The sequence below is a fragment of the Peromyscus maniculatus genome, chromosome 12 (assembly GCF_049852395.1).
Source record: "Peromyscus maniculatus bairdii isolate BWxNUB_F1_BW_parent chromosome 12, HU_Pman_BW_mat_3.1, whole genome shotgun sequence".
Taxonomy (NCBI): Eukaryota; Metazoa; Chordata; class Mammalia; order Rodentia; family Cricetidae; genus Peromyscus; species Peromyscus maniculatus.
In genome coordinates, this window is record NC_134863.1 from 81,387,589 (window position 1) to 81,402,251 (window position 14,663).

A 14,663-nucleotide genomic window follows, 5' to 3' on the forward strand; every position below is an offset into this window, starting at 1 on the left:
TTCTGTTGTTAGTTGGTGCAGAAGCTGAGGGGGGGGGGGGTGGTGTCCCAGCTGTCAGTCATTTCCTTTGTCTTTTGGGCCCAGCCACAGCAGCTTAGTTTGGCTCTTGAATACTCCTTCGTGCTCTGCTTGAAGCTACACATCTTAAAATGGCTTTGTGAGCAACAGTGTTGTACTGTGATTTGCCATGGAAGTCCTCAGTTCCAGGTCTCAGTTCCAGGTCTCTGCAGCAGCAGGTGATAGAAGAAGGGGCCCCTTCCTGCCCTGAGCTAAGGAACAAGGAATGGCCTGGGGTGAGGAGTCTTTATCAGACATGGCTTGTATATTGGACACTCCAGTCAGACTTCACATTCCACCCTGATTGGACTCACTAATGTTCACTGTAGGGTTGAAAAGTCTAGGTTGTATTTATGTGTAGATTTTCTAAGTCTTCTCACTATAGACTCTCCTTAAAATGTTCAAAGCAGTGAGAGATGATTTGTAAAGACACTTTCCATACAGTGCTGATGTTGTGCTTCTCATATTTAGTTGATTTATCTGAGATTTGGGGTACAGAAGTTTGACTGGACATGGAGGCGGAAGGAAGAGTAGAGAGGGAGAATATCTGTCACTGGGATTGTTTATAGGTGTAACAGTCTTTGGCAGCTGGTTAATGGTCAGATTTTTCCTAGTTAGTCACTGGCTTTATAGTAGAATTTGTTTAGTATTCTCATGAGTTTATATATTGAAGAGTAAAGAGTACCTCCTTTTAATATTTCATTTAAGAAGACCATATTGTTAAACTATCAGATTTGTTGTCAACACATGTAATTATTTTTGTCTAGGGAAATCAAATTTAAAGAATTAAATACATGCCTGATAAGCTGTCAATTTGCATAAAAGAAAAACTGCTGGACAGTGACTCTGTCCCTCCTACCCTAGTGCCACTCTGAAAGTGGAGACTGGCAAGCTGGCTCACCCACCACCTGCCCTTTCTAGAGCCAGTGTGCTAAGAAGGGTTTTACATTGAATGCTTGAAAAACGAGCTGTAGTTTAGGCTTGTATGGAATTGAGGAAAGTCCCGATGTCACAGTGTACCCGTGAGGTTGTGTTGAAGTGGGACACCCTGTTCAGCTTGTCACCCAGTTCTTTATAGGTAGGACTTGCTGCCTTTGGGTTAAATGTACAGACAGTTCTCTGCGCTCACCGTTTCTCTTGGCTTTCTGTGGTACTGTTTTCTGACTTTCCTTCTTCGATTCTCCCTCTTTTTACAGAATTGCACCTTGACCGTTTAGGTGGTGAGTGGTGTTTGAATCAGGCCCCTGACTGGCTTTTCCCTCTGCTTGTCACAGACCTTAGCTATCACCATGGCATTGCAAACTTGCAGTGTGGTTCCAAACTGTGGATTGTGGTTCCCAGAATCGCCTGCTGGTGCTTTAGAACTTGTCTGTTTCCTGTTGCCTGGGGTTGAAACGTTCTCTTCCTCAGTCGCAGTCCCGTATGCTTCCAGCCTTAGATGAGCATTCTCGATTCTCGCAATTTCTTAGTGGTTTCTTCTCAGGTGTCACTGAGGTGAACAGTTAGTACTCAGAAGTACACTACTGGAGTGCAAAGGTATTTGTTCTTGAAATGCCTTAACAAACCTGAGATGAATTTTAATAAGGAAATGGCATTGTGTGGCATTGGGTATCTGGTTTTCACACTGGTTGATAGTGTGAACACCTGTTGAATTAGGTAGGGCACACTTTTCTCAGAAGACAGAGTGAAATGTGACATCATAGTGGTCTCTAGTGTAATTCCAGCCTGTTGTTTTCCTGACATCCTCACTACCTGTGTTCTCCATTCCAGATGCTGAGTAACGGAATTGTGGATCTCTGTATCTATAATTCCCTGTTACATTCTTCATGCATGTATCACATTGCTTCTCTATTTGGAATGTCTTCCCTTTCTATATTACACACTGTTTCCATGAAAACCTTCAAGTTCAACTTGCTTGCTACCTTAAACAGGTATCAAGTACCCTGTTAATACTGTAGACAACAGTATTCCCATTGTGTGCACTAGTTTTTCATCCCCATGGTTTACTTTCCACTTTGTACTAACGGCTAATTGGGGAATGCATCTTCCCTCCTGTGCTAGATTACAGTTCTTTAGGGTCAGGTGTGTTCTCATTGTTGTCCAGTGCTGTGTGCATAATAGGTTCACCAGCTGCCTTTGAGGATCACTGCTATCTGTAGTTTTCAGAGGATATAGCATGGTGACCCCCTGTGCCAGGAGGCTTGCTATCCAGTCAGCGGAGCTTTCCTGGGACTGGATGAGTTGTATGCTGCCCAAAAGTTCCACTAATTTCCAAGACAATTTTATGGCAGAAAATCTTGGTTTTATAGTAATTTGCATATTATATAAACAGACTAAATGAAGGTAAACTTTACTCTGAAAATGAGCTTGGAATCTTTGGAATGACTTGATACAGGGTGAGTGGCTAAAATACCAGCTATAGGATGGGGGAGTGCTCAAGTAACTAAAGCCAGGAGAAAGGAAACCGTGGTCTCAGATTCTGTGTCTAGATTGCTTCACAAAAGCTTTCTCCTGTAATGAAACTGGCTGTAACTTGCAGATGTTGCATTTGTAGATGTGGCACAGCTGGAACAGAGAGACTGTCACGAAGGAACTCTGAATCATCAGCACATTCTCCAAGACTTTGGTCCCATGTTAAGGTTGACAAACGAATGTAGTTTATGTACTAAACATTGGAGGGATGTAGGGATGGTTTATGATCAGATGCGATGACTGGATATGAACAGACCTCTGCTTCAGTATGTGCTCTGGCTTTGTTTTCTAAATGAATAGAAGAGCATAAGACCTCAAATAAAGATATTGGCCACCATGGTAGAATCAACAAGAACAGCAGTGGGGAGACATGTAAGGGTCTTTACAGGTCGATAGAACTTGTTTTAGGTCCTAGCACACACTTAGTCTAGGGTTTCAACCATCTTAGTTTCTCATCTCAGTGAGGGTGGTCCTTACTAAGAAAGGCCTTTGAAGGTAAAAGTAGAAGGTGTGCCTCCAGAGTAGCTTTCTGCACTCACGATCTCGTCTTCCATTGTTCCTTTACTGAAGATACTTCACATGGTAAACTTGCTGTGCTTATTGGATCAACATCCAAGACTGAAATGCAGCTCTTGCTCAGTGTGAATTAGTGATGTTGGTGCTTGTCACTCCAGTCTGTCACTGCACCTGTGAGCCTGGGCTCATCAGCTGTGTTCTCTCTTGCTCCCTTACAGCAATCCAGGTTTTATAGGAAATCAGATTTTCAGAGTGTTGGCCCTATGGGCCAATAAGGTGTGTCTGCATCAGCTAGCGCTCTCATTTTGTAATTCTGACTTGGATCATTGGTTGAGGTGGCGGGTTCAACCTCTCTGAGCATCTTTGTAGACAAAGCCACCTGTTTGTTTGCCATTGGTTTGTAATAGGATCAATGGCTACTCAGGAAACACCAAGCATGCTCAGTTCTTCAGAAGTAACAGCAATCCCTGGTTCAGATTGTTGCATTATGTGAGGTCATTTAGGCCCAAGTGTACATGTAGAGGCTTCAGAGTTTCGTATAGGGAAGTGTAGTCAGACAGTGTGAACTGTGGGAAATGGCATCTACAACTTACGCTTTCTTGATTGTTGGATTATTTTAAGCATACTTAGTTCTACATTTTGTTTTTCCTTTGTCTTTTTTACCCTCCTCTCCAGGTAGAATTTCAGCTGTGTTAACCAGACTGGCTTAGAACTCATTACATAACTCAGGCTGGCCTCTGCTTCATGGCATCCCCCCGCCTCAGCCTCCCAAGTGCTGGTGTCATGTGGGTAAGCTACCATATCCTGCTCCTCAGGTCTATGTGATTTGCACCCATTTTATTAATTTCTTAGAGGTTTGAAATAGTGCTTCTATGGTGATGCTTTGTGTGGAGAATGACATTTGACCAGGGTGTGCTTAGGAAGGTGACTATAGTTAACCCGTGACCCTTGGAGTAGTACAGGATTAGGAAACACAGGTGCTTTCTGAGTCAAGACTGGAGACTTAAGGTTTTATTTGTGACCAGGTTTCCTGTTTCTGTAGAGTAGAAACCAAGTTAGTGCCTCAACTAATTTTTCTTTTTGTCTCTCCCCTTTCTTGACTCTACTCCAGATCCCCGACATCAGATTGCACAATTGAAACCTGAGACCCAGGTTTTGTGAGCATATCTTTTGGCCTATGGTTCAGTTTACCTGTTTGACTCCTTTGTCCTAACGGTTTCTTCTGTGATTGCAGTGTCCCTGTTAAGGGTATTTTTACCCGCTTTTTGAATACCCAAGGGATTGGTGCCTAGGTAAGAACTTAAAAAGAAAATGGCAGTTGAAAGCACAAACTTAACGAAGTATTCACTGGAGCCCTGAGTCTCAGAAACTGGCTCTTGGCTGCTTCCCCTGTAACCAACAACTGCTTTTGGCTTTGTTTAGAACTCCCTTCTTAAAGAAATGTTCCTCTTGACACCCATTCTGGCCATCAGATTCTGTGATTTTTGCCAGCTGCAGCTGTGGGAGCCAGGTTATTGTCTGTGTAGCCCAGTGTGAGAACGTCCTGGTGAGGAGGCGTGCAGAGCCGTGCATGTTCGGTGGCTGGGACAGGTTCTCATCAGTAACGTGCAGTTCTGCTTTCTGCTAGAGAAGTACAGAAATGGTTAACGTCTCTGACACACACATTACAGATGTAAAACATCCATTGGGTACTGGTTTTGCTTCAGTTTTAAGGTGAGTTTCAATTGGCAAGTGAAAAGCTAAATTTGAGCATGGGCTGTTTGCCTGGCATAGACACATTCTGCTCCTGTTAGCCTTTAAATTGCTTGACCCTGTTAAGGAAATGATCCAGTGGAGGTTGGTTGTGTTTCTTGTGTTGGTGTACTGCTTGCCTTCTGTTTTGTTAGCTGTCTCAAGAAAGCACCTGTATGGAGTCTGTGATCTCAAAACCGTAAGTCACCAAGGTTTTCACAGGACAGCCCAAGCCTGAGGACTTGGGGCTCTTCTGGTCTTAGAAGAATTCCACTTTATGTGTGGACCAAGTAAGGTTTGTTTTTGTTTTTCTTTCAGATTCAGTCTGTGTGAGAAAAATGGTGAAGAAAACTTGAGAATTTCTCCTAATACCTTTTTGTTGTTGTTAAATATTTTATCTGATTAGGATTGACTCACTGGAAGTTACTTCTAGAGTTTGCAAGATCTCCTGTCTTCTGATAGCTACAGGAAAGCCGTTCTGGAATGTCCTCTGGACTTGCAGACCCTTGGGTTGTCTTAGCTGCCACAGAAGAGGAAAGCCCAGCTGCGCTCCTTGTCGGCGGCACCATGCTTGTGTTGTGCTGACTCGGATACTTCCTTCCAGATTCTCCTCAGTTCTTCTGTTTCTTGAAAACAAGTTCTCTGTACCTTAGGAGACATTAGGACACCGCTAAACTGTTTTTCAGGGGGAAGCTTTGGCTTCTTAGGAGAGATAGACTGGTCTACCAGGATGATGTGTAAAAGCATCTGTCTGATCATGTGGGAATAGAGAAGCCATCTAGTGTGTGTTCTAGGAACAGGTTTTTTAGGAACATAAAACAGGAACCAAGTAGGTTGAACTCACAAACACATACAAACACACACACACACACACACACACACACACACACACACACACACACACCCCATGAAAGCGAACTATGACGTTGACCTGGTTGAGATTTACTGCTTTAAACCATATGGATGTTAGCCTTAGCACTGCCTAGTCTTAGTAGATTACTGAAGCAGATACTGTATGTGTGAAGATGCATTTAAGGTGTATACTTTTCCTTCTCTTTGGGTTCTTCAGCGTCTTGAAGATTAGTGTGATTTACACTGCCCAGGTAGAAACAAGGGGAGTCCAGCATCACACAGCTCAGCCAGGCTAGGATTGATTTGGGGAATCATGGCTTTGATGATTGCATCTCATAGTGTGCCTTATAGTTTAACTATACTATAAATTCCTTTTGTGCTGAGGAAGGTAGTTTACATCTATCTTGGGTACCTACTAGGTACCAGTACTACCATGTATTTCAAGAATGCAGAGGCTCCGGTGTTCATGGTGTTCTGGCAGCAGACGCCAGCAGATTCTATAAAGAAATAGGAATCAGGAAAAGGAGCAGAACAGGCTGAGTTCCATTATAGTTCGGATGTTCAGACAAGATGGAAACTCAGTGAGAATGGGTGAGGCCATTAACTGGAGCATGAGGAGGTTGATGAAGTTGCATTAACGTGTACTCAGTTAAACAGGTGGCAGCTGCTTCTGCTGCTACATCCAGCTTCTTACAAAAGCCTTCCTTGAAAGATGTGACAGGGTATAGAATTATACCTTATTATGCTTAGTGCTTTCTCCCCATTCAACTTGACCCACCTTGAGACCGGGTCTCGTGTATTTCAGGCTATTCCCATACTTGTGGCCGAGGATGACCCTGACTTTCTTACTCTCTGGGATTCATAGCTCTAGTGTTAGGGTTATAACATGTACCACCATGTCTGGTCTCTGCAATGTTGGGGATTGGCCCAGGACTTCCTGCATGCTTCTAGCTGAGCTGTATCCTCATCATCTCCACATTTCTTTCACTGATAACCTGTCTGACGTTGCCTTGAGGTGTGTATGCTCCCATTCTATAGGGGTGGGACCGGTTTGGGTATACATTAGTACCATCACTCTGCTCTAACAGGTCCATCAACACTTGCCAGGCTTACGGTAGTTCTATTACTATTACCTTCTTTGAAATGTATTTTATATTTTCTTTAATCATTACAATTTCAGACTGTTACAAGAACAGTTCATTTGATAGCCTGTTGCATAGTTTTCATTTAAATCACTGATTGTTAGAGATCATACTTCTTTTCTGTTTTTAATCCATCACCTTCGTGATACGTATCTTGATGGTACCTGTTAGGAGTGACGGCTTCTCTCGTGCAGTACAAGCATTGTGTTTGAAATTGGCACAGCATTCAGTTTATACTAAAATGTATTTATTAAATTAAGGATTGTGCTTTCATTGTTTGGTTTCCTTGGACAGTCTACAGCCCTTTCCAAGATGACAGTGGTGCTTTGCAGACTCTATTATTTAGGGGTTTGCTGTAGTTCTTTTTTGTGATTAGAAGTAGATTCAGTATGTTAGTGGGAATATTCACAGGGCTGTCAGTGTCTTGTGTTGGAGATGTGCCAGTGTGTGCTTTGTTGAGGATAGTAAGCAGTTACCTGGATAGGGTGACACATTCAATTACTTCATGGTAAAGGGTACCTCTTTTTCTTTTTAATAAGTGATGCATGGAGTAACAAACTTGAAACTGGACATTTTGTTCTTTAGCAGTTATCCACTGAGTTAGTATTTGGATCAATTACTGCTGGAGGAGGACTCTAAGCAAAGATGAACATACCATTTCTCCTGTAAACATTTACTATTCTGTATCTTTAAAAAGAGCCACTGCAACTTCATGCTACCTTAACATTTGGTGTTGTCTCTTTACAGTTGTTTATTCCAACCTGAATTCAAACAAGTTCCACAGGTTACACTTTGCTGTTGGTCTCACAATGCTATTAATAATAGTGCATCCATCCTCTCTGTACAGTGTTTTATGAGTTTGGATCTGAATGTTTTCTGGAAGCTGGTGGTAGAAATTTGAGTACCTAGCCAGGCCGTTGTTGCACACGCCTTTAATCCCAGCTCTCAGGAGGCAGAGGTAGGCAGATCTCTGAGTTCTGGGCTAGTCTGGTTTGCAGAGCGAGTTCCAGGAAAACCAAGGTTACACAGAAAAACCCTGGCTCAAACCCCCAACCCTCCAAAAGTATATGAGGTTGCATTTTGTGGAGTATTTACATGTTTTGGTGATAACATTCCATTAAGAGGTCATAAGACTGACTGTCTTGTCAAGATAAGACTGATTACTAGAGAATGCAGACATCCATCCATTTTAAAGTTCACAGCTTTCCTCCTAAGAGTTTATTTAGCGTTACTGTGCAGGGTGAGTGTGGCTTGTAACTGCTGACTTTCCTCATTGTCTTCTTTCTTGCATCAGTTACCTGGATTTTCCTGATGTGTCTTTATTTCTTCTGCTGTGTGTGTGTGTGTGTCTTCCCAAAGAATGCTATAAAAGGCTGTAGTTTGGCATCTGCTCCAGAGAAGGTGTTCCTCTGCTTCAGTGATCCTTGACATTCCTCAGTTTTTGTCTGTTTTTAGTGTTACTGGGAGTCAGACTCAGGGCCCTGCGCATGCTGCCCAGGTGCTGCACCAGCGAGCTGTATCCCCAGCTCCTCAGTCTTCTCGAGTGTAAATGGGGATAACTGCCCCTGCTGCTTGAATCCGACTGTTAGAGGAGCATCTCCATGTCTGTAGCCTGCTGTGTGGTGTTGGCCCGTGCCAGGAGCAGAGTGAGTGCCCAGTGTGTGGGAGGCTCAAGTCCCTGACCCTAATGATGCTGTTGTCACCGAAGCAACTCAGGTCTCCTGGAGAGGGATGGAGAAGGTAAAAGTTCTCCAGAAGCTGCCGTCTGCAGGAAGCCTGGGCTCGTTAGTATGGCTTGAGCTTAGGGACTTGCTGCCTGCCTTCCTGCGAGTTGTGGGAGCAGTCATCAGTCATCGGAGGAGAGCAGCTACAAAGCAGCCCGAGCAGCAGTGAAGTGGAGTTGTTAGTACAGTGAAGGGAAGGGGAGGACAGGCGGCAGTGTGCACTGCTGTGGACCTGCTGAAGTGTCCGTCTCAGCTAAGGGCTGACTGGCCTGCCATTCTACACACTGGTTTGTAGCAGCCTGGAATTGAGGGAAGGGGGTGATCATTCTCTTTGACCTTTGAAATCGGCCATTGCTCACTGCTTAAAAAGCCAGTCTTGGGCTTGATGGCTGTGCAGGAGGTTGGATGTTTAGCAGTCTCAGCGCAGTGCTTGGGAACGAGTCACTGCGCAGGTGCTGTCCAGGTGTTCACACAGCTGTGTAATGGATTAGGTGGTGTTGTGGGAGGAAATCAGGGTTGGAGGGATTGAGGTAGTCAGGGGACAGAGACCTAAAGGGAGAGAAAGGCAAGCCTTGAGCCCGAGATCACACAGGTTCTTCTTTCTCGTACAAGTTAGGCAGGGCTCTAATACTAAATTACAATCTCATTTTTTCCATGTACTCACTCAGGTGGATTTTTGTCACAGGTGCTCTGTGCAGTCTTCTGTTGAAATGTGCTGTTTCTCTACCACGAGGATTTTACGATCCCCCAAAGTTTGTTTCTTTTAAGATGGTCTTTATGCAACCTAGGTTGGCTTCAAACTTGTGATCCTCCTGCTTCAGCCTTCCCAGTACTAAGATTACAAGGATGTGTCATCATGCCTAGTTTTCAAGCACAAATTTTTAAACATGTATGATGTGGAGGTCTTTTTTTTCTAAGACTCTATCCTTTAAAATGGTTATTATTTTTGTCGGCACAGAAAACCTTTTTCTTTTCTTTTTTTTAAAGATTTATTTTATGTGTGAGTGTTCTATCTGCATGTATGTCTTTATGCCAGAAGAGGGCACAGGCGCCGGGCGGTGGTGGCGCACGCCTTTAATCCCAGCACTTTGAGAGGCAGAGGCAGGTGGATGTCTGTGAGTTCGAGGCCAGCCTGGGCTACAGAGTGAGATCCAGGAAAGGCTCAAAGCTACACAGAGAAACCCTGTCTTGAAAGATCCAAAACAAACAAACAGACAAACAAACAAAAAAAGAGGGCACCAGAACTCACTATAGATGGTTGTGAGCCACCATGTGGTTGCTGGGAATTGAACTCAGGTCCTCTGGAACAGCAGCCAGTGCTCTTAACCTGAGCCATCTCTCCAGCTCCTGAGAGACTTTTTCTTTGAAGATAGTAAGTATTGCATTGTAGCTAATGGCAGAAGCTGTGTAGGTACTGATGTGAGTACAAACCCCACTTTAAACAGAAGTAACTGGATTCGGGGGCAAGTTAACATTTTCAGTTTTCTCATCTATAAAATGATCACAGTAACTGTCTCTGTGATGGCTGTGAGGGTTTTAAAATTTCAGTTTTAACTCATTTATAACATTGTCTTTCTCTGTACTCATGATTAACTAGTCGTATTAAGGACACTTGTTTTTGCTTGTAAATGTCCCAGTAAATTGTATCATGTCTGCATTCTACTTCTTTATAAGGGAAATTGGAAGACAGTCATGTGAGTGCTTAATGTTTTGCATCAAGCATCATTAATCCACTCGCAGAATTTTCTTTGCTGGACGTTGACTCAAGATGACAAAAAGTGAAAGTGTATATGAAAAGTCGAAGACTGTGAGGTTTGGGATTTTCCTCAGGAGTGATGTCAGGAGTGATGTAAATTGGAACTAATGGTTGGTGAAGTGGCTGGGAACCTCTTTAAGACGTTTGTAAGTGAATTTTACACGTTGAATACATTGTTTAATTTTGTCCATTTAGTTTATATGTGAATAACATTTGTGAAGATCCTAAACTCCTTTGCACACAGTTGACAGTTAAATTTGGGAAGGCTGATGTCGTCATTACCAGTCCATTGAGGTTGGAGAGAAGAAATTGAGCTGAGCCACCACCCTCTTGTGGTGGGCAGTTAGGGACTTTTCCGTGTTTGTTATGCCTTAGGAGGTAGGCCGGGCTGCACATCACAGCTGAAGTTGACAGGGACATACTGTTTCAATTAGGAAGTAACAGATTTTACAGCCCTGTTCTTCAGAGTGTCACTGTTTCCTACTGTACTGTATGTATGTACATTTCTGCCCTGTAACCTGTACCCACCCTTTACTGAATCATGCAATCTGGCATGTTATTGTTATGTGTTATTGTGTGTCTGTTGCTTTGTGATGGAGACAAAGGAAGCTTTGGGTGTGCTCGTGTGACAAGAGACCCTCAGAGTTCTTTTATGACCCTTAAAGTACTAGGTGGTGACTGAGGACTTTTCCCTTCTGTCCCTCTGCAGGGTTAACTTGCCAGGCCTCCCACTGACATGCTGGGGTCCTATGTAGGCTACCCCGTGAGTGTTTGCGAACCTAGCCCAAAGCTAACGGCAGTGCAGTTGGTCACTTTCAGGGTCAGCATGATCTATGCCAGTGGTTTTCAACCTTCCGAATGGGGTGACCCTTTAATACAGCTCCTCATATTGTGGTGACCTCCAACCATAAAGTTATTTTTGTTGCTGCTCTGTAACTGTAATTTTGCTACTGTTATGAATTGTAAATATCTAGTATGTAGGATATCTGATATCTGACGCCATGAAAGGGTCATTCAAGCCCCACAAAGATCATGACTCACAGGTTGAGAACTGCTGATTTCTTAGCTAACGTTGATCTTGAAATTGTGGCAGGAGCTCCCACTGAGCTGGATGACTGTTGTCCTTGTTCCTTGTGTGGTTTTTATGACATGCGGCTTTTCTTTTGAGATATGTACATCCTGATTTTTATAGATTGGTACAGATCATTTCCTGGTTTGGCAGATAATGGTCACCTAGACAGTAGAAATGAGATTTGATTGTTAACTAGTTGTGTTTTTATAAATGGGTTTTATAACACCTGAGAGAATTCAGAGTTGATGTCAGCTGGGGCTCATCTTCTCTTTCTAGTTGGTCAGACACAGCATTGTGTGCATTTCTCTTCTCTCTTTGGTTTATTTCATTTAAATGCATGACCATCAAATCTGCACTCTGATTTAGTGTGAAACAAAAGGTACTACATTACCTATGATTTTCGTGGGGGAAGTCCTTCTATTTCAAAACACCTTTGTGTTTGAAATTAGCCCAAATCAGTTCATCATTACTGGGGGACCATTTCTGTATGTATGCTCTAAATATTCTTGTTGTGGGAATCATTGTTTTTCTTTTTCAAAGAATATTATATCAAGGAAACACCTAAATTGTTAATTGTGAAAGGAGGCTTATGAATAACCTTATGAATAATAACACCATCTAAAAAGCTGCATTTTAGCTGGAGGCATTACTATATGTATTCTTTCTAAAATAAAGGACCTCTGAGCCTGGTGTTACTCATGGAGCTATTGGTGAAGAAATGTTCACTCTTTAAACATAAAAACATACAAAACTCATGTATATTCTATTTAGGATTTCCCCTGAACGCGGGGACCCCTGCCCCAAAGAAATGTGAACTAGGTCTCTTCCTGAAAGTCTGGACTTCCAGGCATTGGTAGTCATGACTGACATTTGAAGAGTACTGTCACTGTACTGTAGTATCCGTGGCTTTCTAGAGTTGGAATTGATCTGTTTGGTTATTTTCCCTTCTGAGCTCTTTAGGAAGCATTACTCCCTGGAAACTCTAAAAACATACCTGCAGACTAGAACAGACTCCCATGAGGCCTCTGGGAGTGGTGGCTTTGGAAGAGCATAAAGAGGGGAGACGGGGCCAGACACGTTTTCTGCATTTTGAGACAGTCTCACAGTAGCCGAGGCTGGCCTGGGTCTGAAGCAGTCCTTTGCCTCAGTTTGCCTCAGTGTCATGGGTGCTAGGATTACAGGTGTATGTCACCGTCCCTAGCCTGGGACAGCTCTGAGCACAAATTTGGCCAGTCTGCTATTCCTGTGAAGGCATATCTAAGGAAGTTAGGACTCAGGCCTCATATGGAATTTCAGCCAGGTAAGCACTCCTTGGGAAGCAGAATATAGCTTAGCTGATGCTGTGAGTCGTAGTTGGCAGAGAAACCCTGATACCAGCACTGATTCCTAGTGATAGAAGCAGGACATGGCTACTTTGTCTCTGAACACATAAGCTGCTGCATCAACAGTGGTCAGAAACTGAGCCCTCCTCCCGCTAGACAAAGGCCCTGAATGTTTTCTCAGCCCTTGGAAAATAGGCTAAACTCCCACAGAAGAGCTTTCTCTGAAGATTCTTGGAACCAGCAAGGTGAACAGTGACAAGGGTCCCCCTGGTTCTCCTCGGGCCATAGGAGATCTGCGCTGAAGGCAGGCATGACCTTAGGACTGGCCTCTTCCCACTGAGGCTGAGGACTGACCTTTACGTTGAAACTTTTAGAGAGCTTACTCACATTTTGGAGAAATTCTTCCTAAATAATTTGGAAGGCATTAAACGTGAAAGATTTGGAGGGTTGGGAAAGCAGCCAAAATTCGATCAACTTCAGGATTTGGCAAGTATGAAGGAATGATAGAAATTTGTACTTGAGTTTTTATGTGTGTTTGTTTTTTGTTTTTGTCTTTGGCAATATCTTGTTGCTGACATGATTTTTAGGAGGTGGGATTTTAGTGTGGTTTTCTTTGCAGGTTTTTTCTTATGTAAGTGTAATTATTGTGTGCTCTTTTACTTGAGTGAGATGATGGAATTGGCATTCTTTGGGGAGCAGTATGGAGTAGACCTGCTGGAGGGGAGTAGATCTGCTTTTCTTTCCAGTGAGAGTGTGATCACATTTTCAACAGGACAGTTTTATTTCAAATAGATTTGAGAAATAGGCCTTATTTTCATTTATGGCTCTGTGGCTCCTACGTTTATTGTTTTTTGTTTTTTAAGAAAATGCCTAGATTTATCAGAAACAACAGTTTGTTTCAAGCATGGGAAGTTTTATTTTGAGGTTCCTCAGTAATAAGCAGAAACACTTAGAAGTTAACGTGTGGCGGTATTGTTTTGGATGAGAACAGTATTCTTACTGATCTGTCAGCTGCTTTATAATTCAATGAAGCTTGAGGATTTGTTTCTTTCCTGGAAGGAGAACCATCAGGTTGATACATTTGATTGTAGTCATGTTTAAATATGTGTTTTACAGAAGGATCTTCTTAATTCAGAACTGAAAAGTGTCAGATGGATTTATTGAAGATGATTAACAGCTATTTTGTTTGGGCTTGGGAGATAGAATAATCCCATTATTCATTCTTCCAGAACATTTCCCTTTGCTTTTTTCACACAGGAAGAAAGAATTAGACATATTAAAGTACTGAAAGTACTCTGTGAAATCCCGTCTTGAGTGCAATGCTTCTTAGTTTTTTTTTTTTTGGGGGGGGTGGGGACATTATTGCCTAAAGAAGGGAAGAAGGAAGGGAAAGAAGTTGTTATTTCTTGTTTTCTCTTTATCCCTTCCAACACCTCCCTAGCAGAGAGCTTGTGAGGGCAGCTCGAAGTTTGGGAGGTTGTGTGTTACAGCATTTTTGTGTAGGGTGTGTTGTTTCTCACCAGCTATTTATACTTCTAGGTTGGTTCCCTGTGACTCTCCACTTACTTACAGGAGGAATGTTTAACTTCTCAGATAGATGGGAACACCTAGTAAACATACCTGCTATTGCAGCTAGGCTCCTAGCTAGCCATATTGTTATTCTCCTCCCCCATCACTGCAAGGATTTGAAGATCTGTTTTGTTTTGTTAGGAAAATGTAATGTCCTCTTTCCCCCTTAGGATGCTTTAACATCTTGATTCCTGTTCTGAGTTGAGACTGCTATAGCAAGACCAGGAATGATATGCACATGGTGGGCAGTTGCTGCTTGAGAAGTGAGGTGATTGATGATTCTTTTGTTTTTAGCTCAAAACAGTGGCTGCTGCCACTCTCCTCTGACAATTGAGTTTGCACTTCGCTGTAGTTATTAAAGCGTATTATAAAAGTGTTTTCTCTTTATAACAAATGTTGCCCATGTTTGCTCAATTGAAAGTCTCCTCATCGCCTGATGAGACCCTCCTC

General features: G+C 42.8%; 2 protein-coding genes across 8 annotated transcripts in view; both read left to right on the forward strand.

Annotated features, from left to right (window-relative positions):
- The window catches only part of Mrps6 (mitochondrial ribosomal protein S6), a 68,770-nt gene that overhangs the window by 11,263 nt on the left and 42,844 nt on the right, over positions 1–14,663 (forward strand). The window lies entirely within an intron of this gene.
- The window catches only part of Slc5a3 (solute carrier family 5 member 3), a 29,601-nt gene that overhangs the window by 4,147 nt on the left and 10,791 nt on the right, over positions 1–14,663 (forward strand). The window contains exon 1 of one of the 6 annotated variants that reach the window (XM_076549225.1): positions 27–6,643. The exons of 2 other annotated variants lie outside the window; for them this stretch is intronic. The gene's annotated coding sequence lies outside the window, so the exon portion shown is untranslated. Of the gene's footprint in view, positions 1–26; positions 6,644–6,683; positions 12,623–14,388; positions 14,482–14,663 lie in introns of those variants that run through there. 3 more of the 6 variants (XM_042259555.2, XM_076549226.1, XM_042259553.2) reach the window with 3 other exon arrangements.